The following is a 25,940-nucleotide window of genomic DNA, read 5'->3' on the forward strand; positions in this document are numbered from 1 at the left end:
GGTGACTCACATAATCTAAAGACTCACTTCAAATGAGTCACCTGACTCATTTAAAGTGAGTCATTAAGACGCAGACTCATTTTTAATGAGTCGTGGTGACTCATATAATCGCAAGACTCACTTTAAATGAGTCACATTGACTCGTTTGAAGTGAGTCAGTAAGACTCAGACTCGTTTGGAATGAGTCACGGTGACTCATGTGATCCTTCTAGTGTGTCGTTATACGGACAAACCAGTGACTCATCAATGATGAGTCAGGGTGACTCACTTTTTGCCTAGGTGAGTCACATGACTCAGATGGTTTTACTTAAACGAGTCATTACTTCTGTTCGTAGATCAAGCCTCTTGACTCACTTCATGTATGAAGAAGTGAGTCAAGGCGACTTAACTGAAAATGAGTCAAATACATATGTGATAATTAAACCAAAAGAAAAGGGTGTAAAATGATGCCAAATAAAATAAATGGTCTGTTGTCATCATAGGGGCTTTCCCAAAAATGATTAATAACATTTTCCAAGTAAACATGATCATCAGCAAAATTGAATGGATCAGGAAGTCTCATTGCATGCTTTAGATGTGCCGATTATGATGGACCTACAACCAACAGATCAATAGCCTAATGCTAACTTAACAGACACATCACAATCAGTTAAAGCAAAAGAACTAGAATGTATAAATGCATTGTACATGCCATCTGATTTATTTCCTCTCAACAATAAATCTCCGGAGTCACCATCAATATTACCAAAACAAAAGTGACCATTATGCATCCGTGATGTAACCACAACAGACAGAAATGTGTTTCATGGGATAAATGTTTAAGAGTTTACTTGAAAAATAATTATGGTTGCTGTGCATTTCTTTCTATAATAAAATCTATTCTCAAGCATAGAATCCAGTCACCAAACATGTAAATAAGTGCACTGCTACCTCTCATCAAATAAAAAATAAAACTATCAAGAGAGAGTGATAGATTTTATAACTGATTGGCAACATGGTTTAACCGACTAAACAAAGATAAAGCTGTCACAAAACGTCAATTTTTCAAACTTAAGCATACGTACAAACACAATTTAAATTTAAGAATCCCCATGCATGACACGGGAATTCCCCAAATGTCAATTTTTGCTGTAGGAAAACCCACAAAAATATTTTACTACTAATAGTACAAAAGACAATTTCAAAATGTGCAATTTGGATTCTCAATTAATTCTTAAAGCACTTCGCAGAATCCCCCATTCTCTCACTGTGAAGCCCTGGTATTTTCCGCAAAATCTGCCTCCTATAGCAGCTGTATCTTCAAGCAGATACTGACCTTTTCTATTTAAATATATTTGTGCAATTTTTTTTAAAGGCAATGATAATTGTGGTGATTGGGCTATTAAGCAATACCTTTGACATGCTTGGAAGTGTGCAGATTGGCTTAAAATTAATGGCAGTGCTTTGTCAAATTTATAAAATTAGTTTCAAATCAGTTGCATGTGCTTACCATCTCAATAAATGTAAACATTGAGAATTGTTTCCATCATGTACTGATGTTGGAAGCCATAATCTTGAAAAGTGCCTTTGTATAATTCTTGGAATTAAATACTAAGTTGCTTGAAACTTACAAACTAACTAAAATTCCATAGAGAACCTTTAAAATGTTGTAATTCTTCAAATTTGTGGTGTTAAACTTATTTACATGTACAGTAACAAAATGTGTACAAAAATCAAAAAGTAGAATATGAATAGCTTAGTCTTCAATTCCCCCCCCCCAAAAAAAAATTGTTGACCATCTGATCTGTAAAAATTTTGGGTCCAAATATCTTTTCTTTTTTGTGTGTGCAAAATCCTATTTTATCTGTGACAAAAATTTCATTAAGCATTTATATGTAATTCTTGGGATATGAAAAGATTTCCAATTCAAGGGCCACTGAAATTGTACTGAAGCAAAGCGAAATAATGCACATACTTGATGTCTAAATTCACGGTCAACCTGTCGTATCTATTTCAATCTATTTTGCACATAAAAGACAGATACAACACCTAAGGTGATTGCACGTAGAGAAAGTGTGATCAGCTGTGTTGCAGTAGCATCACCCAAGTAATTAATTTCTATTAAACTGAAGAACTACTGGCATCAGCATTTCGGACAGCATTTAAGTCATACAGGCTTCTTACGACCTTGGATGAGGGTTGAGATGTGGAATCTATGTTCATCAGAATCTTCTGAATGAATGTGAGGGTGTTACCCATCTTGGGGGTGTATGATCAGTTGAATACATAATGGGCCGACATAAGCAGAGAGACTGCTGACATGAGGTAGGTGGTTTTCTCATAAATGACTTCATTCTCTGCTGTAATATAGGATGATTGCAGAATTTCCGTGAATTTTTCATGATCACTGCTCAGAGTCAGACCTGCACTGTCGGGCTTACTTTTGTAGATGATTTTGGCGATTGGTCCGTTTTTTATCCTAAAAAAGGGAAACATAAGTGAGAAATGCTGATTAGTTTATTTCTGGTAATGTACACAAGGCAAATTGGTTGATCCTAGTGAAAATGATAATTTCAAGGTTATGCTAATACATATACTGCTAACTGTACTGTAGTCCAAGATGTACTAGTATGATATTAAATGAAACACCATAGTATTTACTTTGATACTTTACAAATTGTAGCCTAAAGAACCGCAAGACTTACAAAATTGTAACTGTAATAAAGAATTTCTTAGCCATGGTTGAGTAAGTGTTCACTATGAATTATCATCCAAGCTCTATCAAATTACATGGATGGAAATGAATAATTGGACTCAGAGTTGAGAAATGTACTACTTTCTTGGAAACACCAAAACATCAAGTTGAACAGTTTGTATAGCCATCAAATCATTTATATACAAGTGGAACGCCTCTGGCAGTCTCGCCTGCATTACTCATTTCAATATAGCAGCAGTGCTGACTTTGATGGTCAAAGTTCATTAAAGGACAAGTCCACCCCAACAAAAACACTGACATGGCAACACACCTGGCTCATGACATACTCCATTGAAAGTGCTTTTGTTGTTTTTTGGAAGCCCCCCAGTTATGGCCGCCACAAGTTACAGTGAGGTGAAGTCGAATTCACCTATACTTTTCTTAAGCCACTTCAAAAATTTCTAAGTGCCTTTTAAATCTGAAGTACTATTATTGCAACTTTCAATTAGAATAATATTAGCAATGAATTAATATTTTTTATTTTTGGGGGGGGGGTGAAAATTAAGATATAGGACCTACTCTTCACTTTAAACCCCTATGAATTAAACCCTGGTGTGATATTGGTTTATAGGCTTCAGGAGGATGTTCTCAATTTATGAATCAACTCTGGAGATAATTTGAGATTCAATAAATCAATTATCACGAAAATTATACTGATGTGTAATCTTCTTTACATTGATGCTAAACAAAAGTTAGCAATCAAAATACTTAATCAAATGGGCAAAATCTAATCCCTTATTCTCATAAGTAGAATTCTATGGTAGGCAATGTTCTTTTCTTAATCTTTCGAAGGTTAGGATCTCACTGTGATAGTGAGTAATACATCATTTCAAAACTTATTAGAATTTCCTGTGTTAAAAGAGAGATTAAATCCAATATCTATTTCTTCTGACTTTTTAAGAGTTTTGTGGTGCCAGGTCTCATATGGCCTGTCAGTTGCCTGCGACAGCTTCACTCACTCACTCAAAATTCTGCTGATATTTGTATAAACCTTAAATGAATTTTAAGCATCAAACTTACCTGGCTATGCTGACAAAGCAATGCCTTCTCTCCAAAACTAGTAGGAATCAACAGAAGTGCTCCACATGATTTGATCACTGCAAAGAAAAAAAAATGAAGACTAAACTCAAGCAATGTAAATCGAACTCCAGAATATCAGTATTTTTGTGGTTGTCCATTCAGAAATATTAAAAATATACAGTATACAATATACATTTTGACCAACTGGCCTGGGTCATCCTTCTTTAACCATTTGAATTGCACATCAGGTATAAATAGAAGAGTACACTTTGGAGCCATGTAATTATTGTCTTTCTCTCTCTTGAAATTAAAATGGGGTATATGGATTTGGGGCTGGTAAAACTCGGGGGGGGGGGGGGGGGGCAAGTAAAGTAACTCTTTAACCATTTTCAAAGTTTTCCTCCCAAGAATAAAATTATTGCAAACCCACTCCTTATCAAACATCTCAATAACATACTTTTCCTGGTGTCTTCATTTTCTGCTGCTGCAGCCAAGATCAGGTGTTTGAGCTCCAAACCTTGCTTGGGAGTGTTGCATATCTCTAGTAATGGATCAGCATATTCAAATGTCCTGCTTCCAACTTCTGCTTAGTTGGGTCCTCTGACAGTCTCTCAAACTCTTTCAACATCAAATGAAAAGAATAAAGAGGGAATTTAAACAGGGCAGTCTTATGTTTCTCTGCGTGAAAAAAAAAGAATAGGTGTGTAAAAAATGGCTCAATCAAGAATAATTTTGAAGACTATGTGCAAATCTCTACACTCTTGATAAAATGACCCAACTGACTCCAGTCTTTCTTTGTCTCCACGAGTTGGAATCACTTTCATTCTATATATACAATAATCAATGTATTGAATTCATATGGAAATTTATTGGTGAACAATTACATACAGTTCTTGAAATGGGCCTATCACTTAACCCATTCACAAAGATAAGTTTTTGCATATGAGATGCTCAGTGAAATTGTCCCTTACTTGTCAGCAAGAACAAAAATTCTATTAATTAAGAACGAAGAGTAAATATTTTGCTCTTGTAAATTTTAGTACTTTGCAAATTTTGATCTCCTTTAACTATCATAATTTTAAGCCTGTACACGCTACTTACTGCATTGAGTGTGAAATGGTAGGACCTTTAGATTCTTCTCGATCAACAGACATGATATGATTGAGATCAGATAAAGATTAAAATTTCAAACTTTCTAAATATTATGTTTTCACACAATTTATTGATTATTTCAAAGATGGATACTAATAAACTAGGTCAAAATACAGAATGTGATTGCATGATCCTAGAAATGTGAACATACCCATTTGTATAAAACTTATAGCTCCAATTCTAGTTAACCCTAACTAGGCCGGGTTTTTTTTGGCTGTTCTGTGGCCGGGGGGGGGGGGGTTCATTCAACCCCCCCGGCCTGTTTAGGGTTAAGCATGGACTTGCTTATTGCAAGAATAGACCCTTGTTACACGTTAATCTAATGATAGATTCTTGAAGTTTCTTGATCTGTATTAACGCTGATTTGAACTTACCTCATCTTCATGGAAAAGGTAAGGGTACATATCCTTCAAGTAGGATTCAGTCCAGTTGCTGTTGATGATACCCTTGCGCCTATGGGCATAAGTTAGTAGATTGTCTATCATCAAGCTGTCCTGTCTTGTTTTTCTGGATTCATTCTGAAGCATCTTGATGTGAGCATTGATCGTTTCTTCATCCTCACTTTCTGGGGATGCAGGAAGGTACTTTCTTTATGCCATACATGTGTTTGCCTGCAGCTTTGTCTGGTTTGGGTGTAGTCCCCTTTCTTTGCTTCCATTTGTCCTAATGGATTATCACGTTCATGACATTTCCTGCAATTCCTGAATCTGTTGCGTAGTGACTTCTTCCAGTAGCCCTGTAAAAAAATAATAATAAAATTATAAAAAACAAATAAAATGTGCAAAAAAGAAAAAAAATGAATTGGAAATATTCTTAATGTTATTTTGATGGGATAAATGTGACATATGCTTCAGATAGTGACTGCATTTCCAAGTTAATAAAAACAAACACCACATCCATTCAAGATGGGGGCTCACATCTCAACATTATCTAATAAAAATATTCATCTTAATTATTGTTGGGAAAGGGGCACTTATCAAATTAAAAACACCTCAGTAGACCAGGAATAGGTCCTACAGTACACCTCTACATTTTTCTGTGAGAAGGAAATGCATGTAGTCTAGACTCACCCAAGGGTTCATTATGCCTGCCTGTGGGGAATCTAGGACTATATGGAATGCCAATGCTGTACACAGCACACAATTTAAAAAAATCATTAAAATATCACTTTTGTGACCATAATACTAATTTCTGTACAGTTGCAATTAATTTTTCATTAGTAGCTTGGGGGTAATTTTCGTATTCACCAGAGCACTTGAAAACTTAAATTTTGGGCATATTTTTGTGTACGCCCTCTATTAGTGGAAAAATAAAGGCAAGACAATTGTAGTTTTTCAATCTCTATTTTTAATTAAGAAAAATTAATTTAAAGAATCAAATTTAATTAAGAGACAAGTTACATGTAGGGGAAGGCGGGGTAAGTTGAGCATAGGGGCAAGTTGAGCCACCAGCCGCAGGCCAATAATGAATGAGTCAGACATTGTGGTGGTGTCATATATTGATGACCCATAGCATAACCCCTAAACCCACCACATTGTTTTCAACTTTGAAACAAAAAGTAGATTTTTAGAGGGAAAAATATGAATTTCAGCCAAAAAAGTAAAAAAGAGTGTGAAATAGATAAGTGCTTTATAAACACACACGTCTTTAAATATAATAAATACATGATAGCAACATTATTAGTCCAGGTATGGATCTTCATTCTTGTCATAGTCGTTTATATGATGGATGCATAATAAATGTGTGGATACAAAATTATCGCACTAAGTTCGGACTGGGGTAAGTTGAGCCAAACAGCATGGGGCAAGTCGAGCCATGGTAATTCTTATGGTAATGTATCTTAAAAAACAAACAAACCATAAAAATCGATTGAAATGCTGGCTGAAAGGAGCAAATTTACATGACTACTCTTTTCCTTTTAAAGGATGTTAGTATTTATGGAGAATTAGCAAGTGAAACGACTTTAAACAAAAAATTGACATGCTAGTTCTCCCCTCATACATTTTGTACATAGTATTTGTGGCTCAACTTACCCCGAAGGTGGCTCAAACTTACCCCATATATGGGGCAAGTTGAGCCATTTGACATCATTTTTTTCAAAGGTCATGATGAATTTCAGTGTGGGGATAAAAAGTTATATATAGGTGGAAAATATTTCAGAAGAATTAAATTTCAAGGCAAGGTACTTATTACGACAAGATTATTAATTATATCAATTCTAACATGCAAAAAGCAAAAACTGTCACAACTTACCCCGCCTTCCCCTATGTGATAAATAGCTGTAATGGAACCTAACATTGTCAAAAAATTAAACATTAGTCCCAAAGAAAAGGAGAAAATAGGCCAAACATTGCCAACCTTATTTCACCACACAGGGGGCAGTAACACTAACAGAGAACAAGGTTATATCATAACCTTGTTCATAGAATGAGTGGTCTAGATTTGATCTACCTGACAAAAAAAACATAGGGATCGATATGTGAGAGTCATTTTGAACTCAGATTATATCGATAGGCAAGTGACAAATAATAGTAAGTGCCAGACCTATCATCCAATAAGAGCAAGAATTGAAAAATACAGGAACTTGTTCTTCTCAGTACCGGTACCATCATCAATCATATGGAACCACCTGATTTACATTGAATAAACTCGCCATCGACAAACTCATTCAATGCCATCGAAAAGACCTTCTAATCATCCCTTCGCCCTCCCTCAAGCTCACCCGATCTCAGGCTCATCCGATGCGTTCATGCCCAGGAGGGCCCTGCATCGTACACATCCAGATCCAGATTATAGGCCTAACTGTAGATGTGGTAATCTGTTTCGTAGGATGTAGGGTCAGGTGTCCGGACATTTTATATTTTTGAAGCCTTCTTTTTTGTCTTTTGATTAGCTTACCCTAAAAATATGAATTCAATAGTTGTAATCATCTTCTATTTTGTAATTCTCTATAATATTTCCTACATTTTGTACTAAAAATTGATGAAACTTCGCCTGTAAATTTCTTTGACTTGCTAAAGTCCGGACACACAACCTGTCCGAACACACAACAATACATATCTACACTCAATTAAACAGACGCGCAGCGGAGCTACACTACAGCCCTACAAGTACAGCCATATAGCACACACACATACACGCATCCGTCTGGTGCACGAAATCCCGCACGTAATCCTCTCAAAGTTCCACAAATCATCACCTAAATTGAGAATCAATTATTCTTGTCCACCAAATTTCCTCTCATTCTCTTCAGCAAATTAATTTCTCAGCGGCCTACAGGTGAAATGAACAAAATTATTCTCAAAACTGCAGGATTAAAACGATTTTACTCACAGTATTCTCTTGATCCAATTCAGCAATGGCGACGTCAAACGGGAATGTTCGCGCGATGGTTGACGTCATAGCGTGCAAGTAGCGCATGCGCGCACGGCTTTATTCTTGACTCATTTTTTTTTTTGTAAATGAGTCAATCGCCGATCTTGACTCATTTTTTACAACTATGTGAGTCAGTCGGAGCATTCTGCAAGTGAGTCATTTCGTTATTGACTCACTTGTTAATTACAGATGAGTCAACTAAGACTCATTTAATTTTGTTAGTGAGTCAAGTTTCGCCTGACTCACAAATATTATACATAAATGAGTCACATGACTCACTTTTATCTGTGGGTGTTGTGGTCAATATATACAAAAATTTAATTTAATTTCGGGCTCGCATGCATTGTTTGTTTAGCGAAACAGGTACATAGCATGATTACAAAAAATTGCTTATAATTCCGGCTTTTGGTCTGAATTATGTAAAAGTGCCATACATATCCGTTTAATGACACTGTCCTTAAAATGTCTCTCTATTAGGTCAGCATGCAGCAACTGAGCGCACTTTTCGCGCTCACTATATAGACGACTCAAAATTTTTGCTGGCCCCCCCCCCCCCCCCGAAGCCGTGACCCATGCACGGTACGCTACTGGTCGATGATGTCCCTCACTCACTATGTTTTCTATACAATATTTAATTTTTCAGTCATAATAAGTGGGCTGATAATATCATATCCCCACTTTTTCTACGAAGAACTAATTGGATTGACAACTGATTAAGTGCATTATTTATTTATTTATTATTTTCATTTCCACACTATATGAAAAAATGAAACATTTATGATTTTATGTAATAAGGGAAAGTGGGCCGGATGCAACATCCTCATCCGTCAACCCAGTGCACCTAATATAAATCCCCTCAAAAAAAGTTTTGCAACTCAGTTTTGGGGATGATATCTTTTTGGTTACAGAAGTATAAAAGATGAAACTGGTATCATTGGAAAGCTGAATTATTCCTCTTTACAGTGACATGCCATTTGCTGTGATTATGTAATCATGGAATATGCAATGACCCTGAACATTGAGAAAAGTCAAAAGTGAAATGTTGCAAAATGCATTGATTTCTAACAAGAATCTCCATTTCTATAGAATTTCCACCATGCAGATGACAGTGAATGCACTGCATCCTCGAAACAATTGGAAATTCGCTATTGGAAACGACGCATTTTGCAACATTTTTTCATTTCTAATATTGCTGCGTATTATCATGTCTGTATTTCATGATAACACTATACAAATGACACATGATTGTAAAGAAGAATAATCATGCTTTCTAAAGATATCACTTTTACACATGATGATGGCACATTAAGAAATTCATTGTCACTCAAACTTGCAGTTTGAGTTGCAGAACTCAAACATGACACCCGGGGGGGGGGAGGGCCACTTACGTTGGCGAGTGGATACCATGCGCGACCAAAAAAACACGTAAAAAAGATGTCTTTTTCAGCATAGGGCACGTTACGTACGTAACGTGATAAGGGTGTCAAAAACACGAAAATTATAAAAAAAAGGGTATCTAGTCATCCCCTTATAAAAAAAATTGAATGGTATACCATTGACTACCATTCATCATACACCATTGATATACCATTGGAATACCATTCGCACAGCACCCACCATTCACCAATGGTATACCATTCAAGCCTCAATGGTATACCATTCAAACTAATTTAAATAATTGGGACGTTACTATTACCATATTCATGAGCACCATTTACCATTCATATACCATTGATCAAACACCATTCACCATTGATCTACCATATGGCCACTATAGACAGGTTTACCATTGACCACCATTCACCATTCAGCCACCATTCACTGGCCTACCATTTACCATTCAGCCACCATTCACTGGACACCATTGGCCTACCAATTGCCTTACACCATTCGCCTACCATTGACCATACACCATACACCATTCATGTACCATTCACCATCCGCGTACCATTCATCGTACACCATTCGCGTACCATTCACTGTACACCATTCGTGTACCATTCAACTACCATTCGCCGTACACCGTTCACCATTGATTGACCATTCACCGTATACCATTGACCTACCATTTACAGTACACCATTGGCCTACCATACACCATTGAACTACTATTCACCGTAGGCTTACCATACACCATACACCATTGGCTTACCATACACTGTACACCATTGACCTACCATTTACCATACAATACTGTCATACCATACACTCTATACTATTAGTCAACCATTCAAATAACACCATTGGTCATACACTATAGACCACAAGTGTACATTCAATGGTAGACCAATGGTAGACAGTAGAACAAAGATGTGCAATGTATAGTAAGCCAATAAAGTACAGTGAATGGTAGACCAATGGTGAACAGCATATCTCTGGGGTTAATGGTAGGCTTAATAATGGAATAAGTATGCACAAGAAAAAAAATGAAAGCAGTTATTTCAAGAACGTCATTAAAATGTTTTTACTATAAGAAGTTTAAGTACAGCATAAATGGCACAGAGTATTCACAAGTATAGACTTTATAATTAAAGCACATAAGTTATTAATATATATGACTTAGCTACTCGTTGACATCTCTGTCAATCTTGTTATGAAAAAATAAACATGTATCAAGACAGATCGAGTTTGATTGAAAAACACAACAAATGAAGACTAGCATTTCCAAGAATAAACCTGTTCTCTCTTATTGCTTTTTACATGGATTGAGTACTTGGCAAAACCACTGTTCTGCATACAAACCTGATACTTGATGTTAAATCTGTTGTGTGTAATTGCTTTCAACAACATTAATAAACATTTTTTACTAATAAGTTCAAGTACAAAAGAGTATTGACAGGTATGGCATAAAAGCACCATATTATGAATACATGTGACTACGCGACACTACAAGAGATCAATGATTGCACTCTACACAGATATTATGTTAATCTTCCTATAAACAAATTTACATATAAGACAGAATTTGGACAACAAACTAATGAACACCAAATTTCGAAGATTAAACTCAAAATGTGCGATAGCCTTCACATGGCCAAATGAATAAAGGGTACCACACCTAGAAGAAATGAAATATCCCCAAAAGGGGGCAAAATAGTACCCCCAAATTGTTCTCTTTTTTTTCTTTTCACCTAAAAAGATATATCAATGGCGTGTTTCTACAAAGAATTGTTAAAAAGTATTACCCGCCTAAGTATCCAGAATCCTGGATAAGTTTCCTGTAGAAACAGACGCGATGCGGTTAATTGATAAATTGCATTGCGCAAAATACGGTTTCTCATAACCATCTTTGACAGGTGGTTTTTGCCATGTTAATCCGTTTAACTTTTCTGTAAAACATGGGGCAAAATAGCATGCATGTCTGGCTTAAGTGCTTGAACCCAGAAGTGCGATCTCACAGTATACATATATTCTGGCCTGTTTAATCTCGCCAGCTGATCGCGAAACACGTATACCTGCTACAACGAGTGAGATCTACCATGAATTTTGAAAATTTTCCTAACGAGACATACCGAAATGCAATGTTGATGTTATAGGTTGAATTTTCCGATTTCTGCCGTATTTGCGAAGCGAAATGCAAGTTAATCAGATTATTTGGTCTGTAAAAACAGGTTGGTTTAAGAGCGATAATATTCGAGTCCGGAAAAGATAATCTGTTTTTAATGATTTACTGTAGAAACACGCCAAAAGTTTATCATAAATACAATAAAGATACATTAAGAAATAAATAATATATCACACATAGAAAGAAAAATATTCAATTTGGAACACTAAAAAACAGAAAAAATAGAGACCTCTTTTTGCAAAATATATAGAAAATAATATATACAAGATACCCACTTATTTCTTTTCTATTTTTGCTGTGCTGAATCAGATGAATAACTCAACTATGTGTGAGAAATAATATGACTATTGTCTTACACAGAATCAGTAGTCAATTTCTAATTTTTTACAACCTAGCTTGGACAAAATTTGAATTCATACACTACAAAAAATATATAAATTGTGATTTTGTATATTCATGAGGACTTGAAGAGAACAGTTTTACAAAAAATAACAACTTTAATTCGTCATAACTTCGTTAATCCTCAACAAATTTTGATGAAATTTTCAGTGCTTTTTGTTTGTCTGATGTACACTTTGAATTATATCACATAACTTTCAGTCTCGAGTACCTCTAGCCCTTCAATCAAATGGGTTGGACGACCGGTTACATTTTACACATAAAATAGTTATAAGGAGAATGAAGGGACCATATAAAGAAAGCATAGAAAAGGGGAGATTGTGGTAGGGAGAGAATGAATCAGAAAAGCATCATGCTGAAAATTTCGTTAACATCTAATAATAACAAAGTTATTGAATTTGAAATTTTAACAATATTTTGGTAAAAAACTTAACCTAATGTACACATGATCGTCAGGAAAATTTTGCTAGGCTTATTGTATGAAATGAAATCATAATTATTTCATATTTTCATACATGTGTGTATGATATGTCCCAAGTGTCATATCATTATTTCCAGCAATGCATATCTTCACATTAAAGGTCAAGTCCACCACAGAAAAGGTTGTTTTGAATCAACAGAGAAAAATCAGGCAAGCATCATGCAAAATATTTCATCAAAATCGGATGCAAAATAAGAAAGTTATGACATTTTGAAATTTCGCTTATATTTCACAAAATAGTTATATGCACAATTTACCCACATGCATATGAGAGAATCGATGATGTCCCTCACTTTTTTATTTGTTTTTCATTGTTTGAATTCTACAATATTTCAATTTTTACAGATTTGACAATAAGGACCAACTGGACTGAACCAAATAATGTTAAGCAATGGTAACTCCACATGTTCAGTGAGAAATAAAACTTTATTGCATAGGTCAATGGGGAGAAAATTATATTTCATATTCAAAAAAACAAAAGAAAAGTGAATGAGTGATGTCATCAGTTCCCTCATTTGCATACCGACCAGGATGTGCATATAACTATTAAGTGAAATTGAGTGAAACTTAAAAATGTCATACCTTTCTTATTTTTCATCCGATTTTTATGTTTGATTTTTCTCTTTTTAATCAAATCAACTTTTTGTTAGGGTGGACATGTCTTTGAAATAAATTTTCACTCCATTTTTTATAGTTCTCGGAGGACAAAGTGTAAATAAGCAAGACTTCTTGTAATAAAATACAAAAGAACAAGTGGGGATATGACATCAGCTTGGGTACGTCGTGGTCTAGTGGTTCTGACTCTCACCTTACAAACAGAGGGTCATGAATTTGAGTCCTAGCCATGGTGTGTTTTCCTTCAGCCTGAAATTTATCCACAGTGTGCTGCACTACACCCAGGTGAAGTGAATGGGTACCCGGCAGGATTAATTCCTTGAAGCTGTAATAAGAAATATTGGATGAAAACAATGCAAAGGACAGTATATTAGCTAAGGGTTAAAAACATCAATGCTTGTCGTGTGTGTAAGCTTTCTTTAGAAGTTCATATATTTTTTTAAATATCGAGAAATTTGAAGTATACACTACCATTCAATTGAATGGTACCAATTAACAAATATCAACAAAACATTTTGTAAAATATGATAAAAAAATTTATGTTTAACCATAGATGGGAAGGGTTGATGACAAATACCACAACAAATGAATACCTGAGGACAAAGTGTCCACCCCTCCCCCTCAGCCAACATACTGATTTTTTTTTTCAGCTATGCCACTGCAGGAATACAATCTGTTTTATGTCATGAAGCTTTGCAATTTTTCCTACTGAAGAAAATTCTTACACACATACCTTTCATAAACTCCATCTTTTTCTTGTACACGGCACGTTTTCTGTGTTCAACACCCGTCGTGTGATTCCCATATAAGGCTGGACCATCTACCTTATCATCCAGTGTATCCGTCGTCCAAACTTTGAAAATGAAATAAAATCAATTTAAGTGTTGTAAAATCTGCATGTATGTGCAGATACAGACAAAATAGAATACTAATATAGTAATAGAAAAAGAATGATCTTAGAACTTTAATTTTAGAGATATTTTTCATGGATCTCTGATTACCAGCCCAGAATTCAGGAAAACAATAAGGAAATGTGATATTGTTCAGCTTAGTTCAGACAAGGCTGTATTATAACTGTGCATGCTTTATACTAGTAATAGCTATGTCATCTGAAATCAAATTTCCAGAGCAGCAATTTTCAAAAGGAGGGTAATCGATGACATAAATTCCATTTCCCTGGTATTGACAATCGCAGAAGCGGATCCAAGTGGGCACATTTGACCTGGGGTCCGTTGTATATTTAGAGTTGCAATAAATCGCATCTCTAAATATCATACGCAACTTGATTTTCAACCAATCAACAGCGCGCATTTGGGACTTGCGATTTTTTGACCTGCGTTTAAACGCAACTCTTTCTGCAATGGACCCCTGTGCCCCCACCTTGAGAGCAAGATAAAAATGTTGCTTTCTTACACAAGTGTTCCCCCCCTTCGAAAGTTACAGCAAATATTTATATTGAAAATATTGTCTCATACAAGAGTGAGGATCTCTTTTTTGGTCTGCTTGTTATTTAAAATTTTAAAATTTCCTTGGGAAAATCTGCCCCACTAACCCCTTTGAGAAATCATGGATCCGTTCATGGACAAACATATGCCAGTGGATGAATTCCAGACATTGTTTTATGCAAGTTTTGATCAGTAAATAAATAAAAACAGATAAATGTGATCACAGGACACACTTAAAAAAAGGGCGCTAATTCAGTTTTGCACCGGCCGGTTACCAGCATACCTCATCACCAATATTTGTTCCCGAATGTCATGACAAGTCTCTCAGTCACATTTCGATGTCAATATATTATTATTTTAGGTTGCTAACTTCAGGCAACACTACCATGACTACAGCTCCACTACCACTGTTAACGGTAGTTCAGTAGTGCGTACGTACGTGCCGGGTATGGCGGGCCGTTAATCCAATACCCCCCCCCCCGGGTCGGTATACCGTTATTCTATTTCTAGATCTATACCACCCCCCCCCCCCCGCGCCGGCCGGCCCCTATATATCGCATGATACCCCATTGGTAAATACAACTTTACATCTACTACATAGAATCAAGGCGTGTAGCTGTATACTAGTAGTCGTATAATAATGGCATTAACGGCCCGCCATACCAGGCAAGTACGTACGCACGCGCACTGCTGAAGCGGTCGTGGAGCTGTTGGCAGGAAGTGTTGCCTGAAGTTAGCAACCTAAAATAATTTAGACCCCTAAAATACAGGATTGCCCAACACTTTTCAAAATATCGTGATCGGGAATGGCTTTATTTCGGCTTCGATCTCAACGTCGTAGACATTGCTTCGCAGATCGCTTTGATTCACCGTGCACCGTAATGTTGATATGAACTGAAGTTAGCAACCAAATCATGCGAGAATGTGGCGGACAAACTGCCAGCATGCCGCATGCGAATCTATGTTCGCATGATTTGGTTGCTAACTTCCGTTCATATCAACATTACAGTGCACGGTGAATCCAAGCGATCCGCGAAGCGACACGGCATAGACATCGCTTCGCAGATCGCTTGGATTCACCTGTTGATATGAACTGAAGTTAGCAACCAAATCATGCGAGAATGTGGCGAACAAACTGCCAGCATGCCGCATGCGAATCTATGTTCACATGATTTGGTTGCTAACTTCAGTTCATATCAACATTACGGTGCACGGTGAATCCAAGCGATCCACGAAGCGATGCCGATCAACGACGTTGAGATCGAAGACGAAATACAGCCATTCCCGATCACAATATTTTGAAAAGTGGTGGATGTATTGACATCGAAATGTGACTGAGAGACTTGTCATGACATTTGGTAACAAGTATTGGTGATTAGGTGTGCTGGTAATCGGCCGGTGCGAAACTGCATTAGCGCCAAAAAAAGGATAAAATTTACTTTAAAAATTGATATGCCTAGCCCAATGAAATGATCTAATAATACCCTCCCGCATTAATGCTTCACAAGTTTCACACCAGCCAACTTCGAGCAAAACTCCCCACCAGAAATTGTCTTATTTGTCTACACACATTTTGAGGTCAATACACAATATGCCCACCACTTTTCAAAATATTGCGGATCGATTGGATTTGCCGTCATGTTGATATGGACCGAAGTTATGCGACCAAAAGATTCGCATGCGGCATGCTGGCTGTCTGTTCGCCACATGTTAGCATGATTTGTTTGCTAACTTCAGTCCCAATAAACATTACAGCGAATCCAAGCAATCCGCGAAGTGATTTCTACGGATTAGATCAACGCGTCGAGATCGAAGACTAGATACAGCCGTTCCCGATATTTTGAAAAGCGGTGATATTAACATCAAAATGTGACTGAGAGACCTGTCATGACATTTGGGAACAAATTTTGGTGATGAGGTATGCTGGTAATCGGCCGGTGCAAAACTGCATTAGCGTCACTTTTATCTGCATAATTATTGCAGCCTCTGTAGAAAAATTGAATAGGAATCGTTTGTCACTCTGTCCAGTCACAGTTCCACACACAAAGTGCACATTTCACCATATGTGCCATGAGTGGTTTGTACAGTGTAACTTTATAGGGGCTGCGTAGTCTTTATCATTTTCCAAACTTTAGGGCCCCTACCATGTTTCACCTCCATTTTATCTCATTTACCAACATCTATCAACAATAACAAATTACAGGCCTAATTCCAAAACAATATTTGTCGGCAAGTTTTCAATTTCAGTGAATTAACGTTGTGCAGTGTTTCACAATTAACGCTTTGACAGTCTTGACATTAGCATTAACAAATCATTCATTCATGAATTCAACGTATTCGGAGATGGTTTTTGTAAAACATTGACAATAAACATCAGACAATACGAGCGAATTACTAATCTATTCAATGCTCGCCGAGCTGAACTCAGCCAACACAAAGCATAAGCACTCCCTATCGTCATAGCCACGTCCCGGCCAGTAGAGCAGCGGCCAGCGCCAACGAGGCAATGGCGGTGGCAGTGCAGTGCAGTGGTCGTGGCAGTACACCGACATCTAACATTTTGAGACAATTTGAGAAATAAATCAAAGAAAATCGTTATAGAACTTACTGTTTAGCCTTCTACAAATGACTTTGAAGTCGCTGTCCGAATCTGACCCGTGTTCCTTTAGTTTTTGATGAATTATCGACGGACTTATCAACAGCAAAACGGCGGTCCCGGTAGATGGAGTTTTCTTTTTCAAATATTGCAATTGGCGGTTAGACGCGCGCGCGTACGTGCGTGCGATAGAGCTAGCTAGCAAGCAGCCAAGCGGCCCTGCTTGCCAACGCATAGGGGGGGGGGGGGAGGGGGTGAATTAAAACCAAATCAGGGGTGTCTTCTTTTTCCTCTCGATTGGTTCTGGGTTGGAAACCATGATGGCGTGAGTGCCACTGTTTTCCTATTGGATCTTGGAATCTATGAAAAAAGTTTTCGATCCCTTCACTTTTTTTTCCTGTTCTCTCATTTTCTTTTTTATTTTCGTTGTCTTTTTTTCTTTTCTGTTAATCTTTCTTTTCTTCATTGCCTTTTTTCTTTTCTTGTTTTCTCCCCTTAATATATATTTTTTTACTCACTCCTCTTCCCTTTTAATTTGCTTTTGTAATGATTGAAATTGAGATTTCATTCAGTAGATTTCTTTTCTGTTACATTGTACTATACCCTGTATGGCGGCAGGGAATTTTGATAGGGGTGAGGGAGCAAGACCATGTGGATAAATCATTTCAATCAAGTAATGACCGGCCTATAGAATATCTCTCCTCCTTATAAACGCTGTCCACAAGTGGGAAAGAATAATTAGGGCCTAAAAAAATAGTATTAGAATTTTGAAAATATCATTTGTAATAAAAAAGAGAGAAATAATTAATGATTGGAAGCAGCTATAATAGCGTACAAAATGGGTTCAGAGGGGGCTTTTGACGCATGCAGACAGACCAAATCAGGGTTTGCGGATGGGAATTTGATAGAGGTTGGGGGATTAAGACCACCAACAGTGAATTCATTTTGAGCAAAATATGGGGCATTGCAAGAAACTTGCAATCGAAGCAATCGAATGCAAATCAATTTCAGACTCCAAAATCATGAGAGTCATACTTTTCATTGCAAACTTGCAACTGATCCATAAAAAATCCAAATTGTTATGTTCTAGATAAACTTAATGTTTATCATCACCTGTAAATTTGCATCTGATCGAATTTTGGGATTGATTGCAAATATCTTCTTGGAACACTCATTATATAGTTCTTTTTATAAAAAGCGGCCATAAACAAGCAAAATGATTATAAAAATAGAATAAAACTTATTAATTAAAAATCAAAACCCTTATTATCAAAAAAGATTTCATTGACCGATTGATTTTATTTTTGCACCCATTGCATCAGATTTAAATTTAGAAGGTAATATGTACAATTGTAAAATATAACAAATTTATAATATTGTATTATAACCACTGGATCAATAATATTTAAACACATATAGACCTTTTACTTAATAAGGAAAAAGACAATTTAAAAGAATGCAAGAGACCATGTTTACAATCATGAGCGATTACACTTGATTTGGGAAAGCTGCTCACATAAAAGTCACAGCTCAAATATTTAATTAACTCTAAATACCTTTTAATCTTTGATATATTTTCTTTAAATCTTCGGAATTATGTTAATGGGTAATGCAATTGGGCATACCATTCACCATTAATACAAATGGCATTCATTAGGCAAACACCACTAAGCCACTATGGCTTTACAATTATCCAACATGATTATATATACCACTAGGCACATACTACTAAGACACCATATTGGGTATATGGTATACCATTGATTCCAATCATACCATTATAGAGGCACATACTACTGAGACACCACTGAATACCACTGAGACACCGTTGTATACCACTGAGACACAATTGGGTATATGGTATACCATGCAGTCATACCATTAGAGGCACATACTACTCAGACACCATTTGACACCACTGAGACACCACTGGTATACCATTCATCATACCAGTCATACCATTATAGAGACACATACTACTGAGACACCATTGGATACCACTGAGATACCATTGGTGTATGGTATACCATTCATGATACCAGTCATACCATTAGAGGCATATACTACTGAGACACTATTGAATACCACTGAGACACCATTGTATACCACTGAGACACCATTGGTGTATGGTATACCATTCACCATACTAATCATACCATTATACATGTTATAGAGGCACATACTACTGAGACACCATTGAATACCACTGAGACACCATTTGGTATATGGTATACGATTCATCATACCAGTCATATCATTATAGAGACACATACTAGTACTACTGAGACACCATTGAATACCACTGAGACACCATTGTATACCACTGGGACACCATTGGGTGTATGGTAAACCATTTATCATACCAATCATATCATTACAGGCACATACTACTGAGACACCATTGAATACCACTGAGACACCATTGTATACCACTGAGACACCATTGGGTGTATGGTATACAATTCATCATACCAATCATACCGTTATAGAGGCACATACTACTGAGACACCATTGAATACCACTGAGACACCATTGTATACCACTGAGACACCATTGTATACCACTGAGACACCATTGGTGAATGGTATATCATTCATTATACCAGTCATACCATTAGAGGCATATACTACTGAGACACTATTGAATACCACTGAGACACCGTTGTATACCACTGAGACACCATTGGTGTATGGTATACCATTGATCATACCAATCATACCATTACAGGCACATACTACTGAGACACCATTGAATACCACTGAGACACCATTGTATACCACTGAGACACCATTGGATGTATGGTATACTATTCATCATACCAATCATACCATTACAAGCACATACCACTGAGACACCATTGAATACCACTGAGACACCATTGGGTGATGGTATACCATTCATCATACCAATCATATCATTAGTCACATACCGCTGAGACACCATTGGGTATATGGTATACCATTTACCATTAAATAAACTACCAATTACCATTAAGAACTTACCATTGAAACACCACTTAAATACCATTCGCGTACCATTTACCATTCAGATCACCATTCAACTACCATTCGGCACCATTCAAATACCATTGGCGATTTTTATAAGGGTTTCGCTAGGAAAATTACGTGTTTAGGGTCGAATTTGCGGGGATGATAAAACAAAATTAGAATGTTTTAAAAGGGATGTCCTTTTGGCCCCAAAACTCCGTGTTTAGAGCCCGGGGGGCCACTTACATTGACGAGTGGATACCATGCGCGACCAAAAAACACGTAAAAAGGATGTCTTTTTCACGATAGGGCACGTTACGTACGTAACGTGATAAGGGTGTCAAAAACACAAAAATAATGAAAAAAGGGTATCTATTTCGCTAGGAAGATTACGTGTTTAGGGTCGAATTTGCGGGGATGATAAAACAAAATGAAAATGTTTTATAAAGGGTGTCTGTATTTCATGATAACACTATACAAATGACACATGATTGTAAAGAAGAATAATCATGCTTTCTAAAGATATCACTTTTACACATGATGGCACATTAAGAAATTCATTGTCACTCAAACTTGCAGTTTGAGTTGCAGAACTCAAACATGACACCCGGGGGGGGGGGGGGAGGGCCACTTACGTTGGCGAGTGGATACCATGCGCGACCAAAAAAACACGTAAAAAAGATGTCTTTTTCAGCATAGGGCACGTTACGTACGTAACGTGATAAGGGTGTCAAAAACACGAAAATAATGAAAAAAGGGTATCTATTTCGCTAGGAAAATTACGTGTTTAGGGTCGAATTTGCGGGGATGATAAAACAAAATTAGAATGTTTTAAAAGGGATGTCCTTTTGGCCCCAAAACTCCGTGTTTAGAGCCCGGGGGGCCACTTACATTGACGAGTGGATACCATGCGCGACCAAAAAAACACGTAAAAAGGATGTCTTTTTCACGATAGGGCACGTTACGTACGTAACGTGATAAGGGTGTCAAAAACACAAAAATAATGAAAAAAGGGTATCTATTTCGCTAGGAAGATTACGTGTTTAGGGTCGAATTTGCGGGGATGATAAAACAAAATGAAAATGTTTTATAAAGGGTGTCATTTTTGCCCCAACACTTCGTGTTTAGAGTCCGATTTGCGCGAGTTGTAGAAGGTGGGGTTGTACTAAACCAAAAAAGGTATAGCCGACGACCGAATTAGGACCCGTAACAATAAAACACTCCTGTACATGTACTTGTTTAGGGGTTCATTTCAGGGAATATTTGCCAAGAGTATAGTTTTGTTTCCAATACTTGTTTAGGGTAGGGTTTCACACGCCAATACTTGTTAAGGGGCGCATTTTCAGAATATGGAAATTACGTGTTTAGGGTGCTTTTCGAGACCCCATGGTCGCGCATGGTATCCACTCGTGAATGGAAGTGGCCCCCCGGGGTTTAGAGTCCGATTTGCGCGAGGTGTAGAAGGTGGGGTCGTATACTAAACCAAATAAGGTTAAGCCGACGACCGAAGGACCCGTATACAATAAAACATTCCTGTACTTGTTTAGGGGTTCATTTCAGGGAATATTTGCCAAGAGTATCGTTTTGTTTCCAATACTTGTTAAGGGTAGGGTTTCACACGCCAATACTTGTTAAGGGGTACATTTTCAGAACATGGAAATTACGTGTTTATGGTGCTTTTCGAGACCCCATGGTCGCGCATGGTATCCACTCGTGAATGGAAGTGGCCCCCCGGGGACATGACATGGCAACGAATTTTGCAACATTTCATTTTTTTACATTGCTGCATATTTATCATGTGTGTGTGTACTTCATGATAACACTAGCATCACAAATGACACATGATTGTAAAGAGGAATAATCATGCTTTCCATTGATACCACTTTAACATATGATGATGGCATACTAAGAAATTTATTAGCACTCAAACTTGAGTTGCAGAACTTTTTGAGGGGTTTATTTTCATGACTATGTGCATATAGGCCCTAAAATTTGATAACCGTTAGTTTTGTTAGCCGATTTCCCGTGATGAAAATTTCATCATATATTTTTAGCCCTGATCGCCCCTTCTCAACTCGGGGCCGCGCTTGGTTTGATTTTATAAAGTGACAATGCCTTTTAACACAGACAAGTGGCCCGGGAGCCGCCAATTATTTTTTTAACAAAGGGAAGAGAAGAGGGGTATCATGGGTGGAGAAGAGAAACCACAGGGCCACAGAGATACGATCTTACGTGTACGTAAGCTCCCGAAGGGAGCTAGAGAGGCAACTCTTTTTGCGCGTTTTTGATTTTCCATAGGTTTTGTACATAACAAACATGGCTGCCATTTGTCCAATTTGAAGGTTGATTTTGGAAGGTCAATGTTTAATTCATGATAATGACGTCAAAATACGCACAATGCACTTGTATGATTGGATAAAACGCTAATGTTTTATTCAAGTATCATGCATTAAACATTTTTTTTCCGTCCCACAATTCCCTACGATATCTGTGCGAAGTGTCGTTCTTTTTGATTCTGCGAAATTCAACTTTTTGAAATACAATAGCAAGTCTAATTATCTGTTTTTAGAATTGATGTTCGAAATCATGATTTCTGAGTGAACTTCAAAGGAGCAGAAAATCTTGGAGGAAACATTAATATCAATCTAATGACATTCCATAGGAATAAAAGTAAGTTAAGTTCAATTCCTTACTTTGATCCTAGTTGAAATTGTAGTGTGTTTGCTGGGGTTCGGCGTCGCATGCATGGAGGCTTTATGTGCAGTTTACAACGCAAACCACAATTTCCATATTTCCATTTCTTTTTCCTGTCTGATCCTAAATAAGTCTGAAATCTGACTGACATAAAATTATTTTCTCAGAAATAACATAGTTCTTCGTAGAACTAAGTTTGTTAATTGGGATACTTCATGTCCGCCCTTATTAAATCTGTATTTTAGTTCTTATTGTCAAATATCAGGGGTAGATGTGGACTTGTTTAACGGCAAAGCTGCATCAAAATTAAGCCAAATACAGTACCGTACCATATAGCCAGAGCGGGATGCGGACTTTGATATCGCCGGTGCCAGTCGGCTGCGAAATTGCCGATGTAGGCTAGGTCATTAGGTGTTGGAAATTAATTGTCAAACAAGCTTGAGTTGAAATTTGAAGTTATAGGCCATGGGCCTATAGTACTGATTTTTCGACACCGCTATTTCAATATAATTATCTGCATTTAAAATGAAATGAAATTAAATCTAAATGAATTGAATCTGTTTGGAACTTTGGAATGATATTGGTTGATTTTGCCATGCTCATAAAGTCATGGAATGATTTGAGACAGATATTAACCTTTTTTCTTTTTTTTAAATAAAAGTAAGGCCCTAGGATAGGTCTAACTTGAACATAGATTTTAAAAAATAAAATTCTAGATCTGTCTGGTTTGACTTTTTCTACAAAGATTTAAGTTAACTTTATTTTAGTTCCTGGCTGGACCATTGGACTAAAATATAATTAGCCTAGCAACGGAGTTTAATGATTCTTTTTTTCGGGGGGGGGGGGGCAACATTTATTTGTCAGGGTTCAAACTGCTCAATTGTTTTTTGGAAGGGTTGAGAAAATTTATAGTGCCCTATTTTGAATTGTTTAAGTATAAGGCAATAAAGCAGAGAGAGCAGCTGATCCAATTGATTTATCTTTATTGTCCTCACTTGATGTTATTTGTGGTGAAAGGCAAAGGGTCATTTAAACCTGCCAGCAAGTGAGCTAACCCTTTTTTAAAATAAAAATCAAACTTAAAGAGGAACTCACTTAACGTAGAGATTCAAATCAGACATGTTTATAGACGAGTGCAAAAAAAATTAACGATTGTCTCGCACTGATGAATGAGCGAGAGCCATATTATTACACAAATGATAATTATCCTACATCTGTCAAAGCTGGCTTGGTGTATATATATATTGAAGATTGACAAAAGACCTCACTATAGTAGGCCGCGTATGCTTGAACCATTTAGTTTTTGGTCAAGACCTGCTTTTTTTTGTGTTGGGAATTTTGAAAGCTGGAACTCTGAAAAAATTGTTTTAAGAGAGGAATTTTGTTAATCACTTTTGAAATTTTTAACTGTAAAGTATTGTATGTATATTGAATTGCAGATCCAATGGGATCCAGTTCTTAGCAGTCCCAGCCTAGTCAGAAGTACAAAGTCAAATACCATTTGCACATCACCAAGAGGTACAATCTGATGAGTAACAGGATATCTGATCTAAAAGCTTGCCAGGTATGCTTGTTTTCATAAAAATATAAAAAACCTATTTTTTCTGAATCATGTTATCCCATAAAGTAAAGCTCCATGATGAGATAATGTTCTTTTGGATTCAAATTCACCAGTATTTCCATTATCATCAATGCATACTTCTTGTCCATGTCTCTTAGCTATATTAATCATACATAAATTCACTTTAAAACTCAGTTACTCTGAAGACAGAAATAAAAGAACAAAATATTGAGATTAATCTTTCGATATATATTTGAATGGGTTTCCACACTTAATAAAAAAAAAGTTATATGAATAATGATCTATAATAGTGATCTATGATTTTTATCTGGCAACATAAGTTACTACATGTGCATTTTCTAAATAATATTGCATGGAAGAGTAGGGGCTCATAAAAAGTTTAAAACTTCTAAATAAACTGGACTAGATGAGTAAGAATAATTTATATCAGCAGCTCATTTTGTTCCTTTCTCTTTTTGTTTACTATGCAGGTTTCACAGGCTGTTTGAGTATCACCAGGGCAGATCAAGAAGAAATATGAAGGCCAGGTTCATAACAAGCAGTTTCTTCATTGCAATTACAGATTTAAAAACTTGAATGAATTTGAATAAATGTGTCAATACATATTGAATGTTGCTTAAACTACACATCTGTTGAAAAAAAAATTAATTGGAGTATAGATATTTAGGTCCATAGGTTTCACACAAGATTAAAATATTTTTCCAAAGGGCACACTTATCCCCCCCCCCTTATCAATGTTCTAATCATCTACATGTAGTACTTATACTGGTAGTGAAAGCACTTTGAATAATATTAGTAGTTTGAAAGGGATAGGTTGTATTCTGGTTATCTAAACAATGCAGAATGGACCTTTACTGAGGTCTGGGCTATGTAACATACATGCCTACAGACATATAAAGGTGATAAGAAATAATGGATTTTCATTGAAAAAATGTGTTGTAAAAATAGCAGAAAAATTAGTAAAAAAACATTGGTGAAGGTTTCAGGAAAATCCGTTAAAAAGTAAGAAAGTTATTAGAGTTCAAAGTTTTGGATTTGTGACGTCATAGTAGACGAGCAGCTGCCCCATGTGTTATGTAATATAAAATGTATGAATTTCAAATTTTGTATGGTTCCTGATGACCTAATTTTGTTTTCTATTCATGATCGGGTATGAAATGATTTGTCTATTGATACACAAAAGGTAGAGTGAAAACCATTTTCAATTTTCTGAGAAAATGACATTTATTTGATTTTTTACCATTCGCTATGTATGAATGCTGCTCGCATATGACGTCACAAATCAAATAATTGA

At 36.5% G+C, this 25,940-nt stretch overlaps 2 long non-coding RNA genes across 2 annotated transcripts; both read right to left on the reverse strand.

The window, feature by feature from the left end:
* Nucleotides 1-677: 677 nt before the first annotated feature.
* On the reverse strand, nt 678-8,338 carry LOC121427586. Its single transcript, XR_005971701.1, has 5 exons — nt 8,240-8,338; nt 5,281-5,642; nt 4,212-4,372; nt 3,755-3,831; nt 678-2,458 (listed from the first exon to the last, which is right to left on the reverse strand). It is a non-coding gene; the product is annotated as an uncharacterized LOC121427586 (long non-coding RNA).
* Nucleotides 8,339-13,644: 5,306 nt separating this feature from the next.
* LOC121428142 lies at nt 13,645-17,434 on the reverse strand. The gene is made up of 3 exons (XR_005971738.1): nt 17,395-17,434; nt 14,075-14,194; nt 13,645-13,666 (listed from the first exon to the last, which is right to left on the reverse strand). It is a non-coding gene; the product is annotated as an uncharacterized LOC121428142 (long non-coding RNA).
* Between the last annotated feature and the right edge of the window lie 8,506 nt (nt 17,435-25,940).

The sequence above is a fragment of the Lytechinus variegatus genome, chromosome 14 (assembly GCF_018143015.1).
Source record: "Lytechinus variegatus isolate NC3 chromosome 14, Lvar_3.0, whole genome shotgun sequence".
In the NCBI taxonomy this organism is placed as follows: Eukaryota; Metazoa; Echinodermata; class Echinoidea; order Temnopleuroida; family Toxopneustidae; genus Lytechinus; species Lytechinus variegatus.